Source organism: Oryza sativa, chromosome 10 (assembly GCF_034140825.1).
Source record: "Oryza sativa Japonica Group chromosome 10, ASM3414082v1".
NCBI classification, from domain to species: Eukaryota; Viridiplantae; Streptophyta; class Magnoliopsida; order Poales; family Poaceae; genus Oryza; species Oryza sativa.
In genome coordinates, this window is record NC_089044.1 from 11,430,903 (window position 1) to 11,434,108 (window position 3,206).

Genomic DNA, 3,206 nt, shown 5'->3' on the forward strand with positions numbered 1-3,206 from the left:
AGAGTAATATTCTACAACTAACAACTCATTTATTTTGAGACCGACCCACTTCCTATCCAGGATTTTTTTTACTAGTCCTTTATATTGCAATGTGTCAATCGTCAAATGCTTTGGCAATTTCCCCGGGTCGGATGAAGCAATAGAATTTTGAACCAGACGTTTTGATCTTTGGTTATCCTTCGTAGTAATAATATCTCGGGGTTTGCAACGAAAACTTGGTATATCGACTATACGACCATTAACTAAAATATGTCTATGGTTAACTAATTGCCGGGCCTCGGGAATGGTTGAAGCCATACCTAATCGAAAAAGGATATTATCCAAACGCATTTCAAGTAATTGTAGTAAAACCTGACCTGTTGAACTTTTTGCTTTTCCAGCGATATGTACATATCTAAGTAATTGTCGTTCTGTCAGACCATAATGAAAACGCAATTTCTGTTTTTCTTGAAGACGAATACGATATTGTTCTTTTTTCCCAGAATGGAATTTCTTTTTCAGATTACTTCCGGATTTAGGTGTTTTTCTAGTGAGTCCTGGTAAAGCTCCCAGACGGCGTATTTTTTTAAAACGAGGTCCTCGATAACGGGACATGAAGACTCCTTTTTTTATTGAAATTTCATTTTACACAATTAATTTCATTGTATTTACATTACAGAATACATCGAAATTAAAACTGAATTAAAGTAAAGGATAAACAGAGTAAAATCTACTAAAAGTACCACAAAAAAATGGAATTTCATCAACATCTGAATTTTTGTATATATATTATTTATTTTATTGTTTTGTATCTAGCAAAATTGTAGGGTAGAACGACATAATAGATCCTGGCTTCTCCATTTAATTCGGAGAAAAAGAGGTATTTTTGTTCATGGAACATTGATAGAGAAAAAAGCCGACTATCGGATTTGAACCGATGACCCTCGCATTACAAATGCGATGCTCTAACCTCTGAGCTAAGTGGGCTTACATAACAGAAATAGTGTAACAAATAGAAATATGTATAGTATAGGAAATCCGTAAAATGTCAGATCTTAATTATTAATCTTAGCTATTAACTAGTTCGAAATTGGAAGTTCTACTTAGAAAAAAATACTAGAACTTCATAAAATAAAGTTAGATAGATTTTTTTGAACTTTCTTTTTTCTCTAATTCGCAAATCTATTTTTCTAATAGAATCTATTCCAATTTCTATATTGAATTTGATTTTAGATATTTTTAATTTGATATGGCTCGGACGAATAATCTAATACATGGAAAAGAATAAATAATATATATTATATACGAAAACATAATAAAGAGAACATGCGAATTTCTTGTATTTTCAGTCCATCATTATAGACATTTTTTGAGATATTTTGTTTTTTTTTGTTATTTGCTAATAATTTAATGATTAATATTTCACTAAGGAGAACATAGAATCATAGCAAATGAAATTGCTAATTCTGATTAGCAAAAAAAAAGAATGAATATCAAGCGTTATAGTATGATTTTGAATACTCTAAAAAAGGAACGCGGTAGGTGGGGGAGAGAAAAACCTTGGGATATATTGATTCGCATTGAATTGCAAATACATCAACGATAGAATCAATTCAATGCTGAATTGCAATAAGCGGAGTCTCTCAACTAGAGACGAACCGCTAGACTACATAGAGTAATGAATTCAACGATTCAAAAAAAACTAACAGATGGAGGAAATTGCACAAGGAATCCTGGTCTCAAAGAAAAAGAAAATGGGGATATGGCGAAATCGGTAGACGCTACGGACTTGATTGTATTGAGCCTTGGTATGGAAACCTGCTAAGTGGCAACTTCCAAATTCAGAGAAACCCTGGAATTAAAAAAGGGGCAATCCTGAGCCAAATCCATGTTTTGAGAAAACAAGCGGTTCTCGAACTAGAACCCAAAGGAAAAGGATAGGTGCAGAGACTCAATGGAAGCTGTTCTAACGAATCGAGTTAATTACGTTGTGTTGCTAGCGGAACTCCCTTCTAAATTAGGGAAAGAAGGGCTTTCGAAATCTAATACACACGTATAGATACTGGCATAGCAAACGATTAATCACAGAACTCATATCATAATATAGGTTCTTTAATTCTTTTTTAAAATGAAAATAGGAATGATTATGAAATAGAAAATTCATAATTTTTTTAGAATTGTTGTGAATCCATTCCAATCGAATATTGAGTAATCAAATCCTTCAATTCATAGTTTTCGAAATCTTTTTAAAAGCGGATTAATCGGACGAGGATAAAGAGAGAGTCCCATTCTACATGTCAATACTGACAACAATGAAATTTCTAGTAAAAGGAAAATCCGTCGACTTTCTAAGTCGTGAGGGTTCAAGTCCCTCTATCCCCAAACCCTCTTTTATTCCCTAACTCTAGTATTTATCCTGTTTTTTTATTAATAGGTTTAAGATTCAATGGAATACATTTCTTTTTTATTATAGTATCGGCAAGGAATGTCGATTATTAACTCGATATTTAAATATTATTAAATAGGCTTTCTTTGTACAATGCATAGGACTGCCCCCTCCCCATTTCCAAATTTTGGATATTGACATAGATACAAATACTCTACTAGGATGATGCACAAGAAAAGGTCAGGATAGCTCAGTTGGTAGAGCAGAGGACTGAAAATCCTCGTGTCACCAGTTCAAATCTGGTTCCTGGCACAGAAAAAAGGGATCTTCCGAATAGGTATTGATACAAATACCTCGAGATGGGTTGGGATACATATTCGTTAATAATATAGATAGAGTATGATTTTTTCATCTAAGTAGATAAATCTCTAAATAGAGGCACTTCTTTTTCTGCATTTTTGCATTTCTTAATTTTCTATTCCGCTATTCCGACAAATATTTTTTTATTCTTGCTTATCTTATCTTACTTTACTAGTTGTTCTAAGTAATGCACGCGGTACAAAGTTCGTGGTAGGGAACTTCTTTGAGTCATCATATTTTTCTGTTCATACGAAGGAAATGAATATGTGATTTTCCAACGAAATGAAGCCCTTTTTTGCTTAGTCTATCTGAACCTTTTGTATAATTGGAATTAATTAGAATGTAATAGGTATTCTGTTTCATCTAGGAACAGAGCGTAAAAATATTCCTTGACTTGCATAAAATCTGGAGTTGTGTTGTATAAGTGAGCATGAATTTCTTATCATTCAATGAGCATCTTGTATTTCATAGAAATTGGGGG

The 3,206-nt window shown here is 32.9% G+C and overlaps 2 non-coding genes across 2 annotated transcripts; one reads left to right on the forward strand and one right to left on the reverse strand.

Annotated features, from left to right (window-relative positions):
• Positions 1-893: 893 nt before the first annotated feature.
• TRNAT-UGU (transfer RNA threonine (anticodon UGU)) lies at positions 894-966 on the reverse strand. Its single transcript has one exon. It is a non-coding gene; the product is annotated as a tRNA-Thr (tRNA).
• A 1,638-nt stretch (positions 967-2,604) lies between these two features.
• On the forward strand, positions 2,605-2,677 carry TRNAF-GAA (transfer RNA phenylalanine (anticodon GAA)). The gene has a single exon. It is a non-coding gene; the product is annotated as a tRNA-Phe (tRNA).
• The last annotated feature ends 529 nt before the right edge of the window (positions 2,678-3,206 follow it).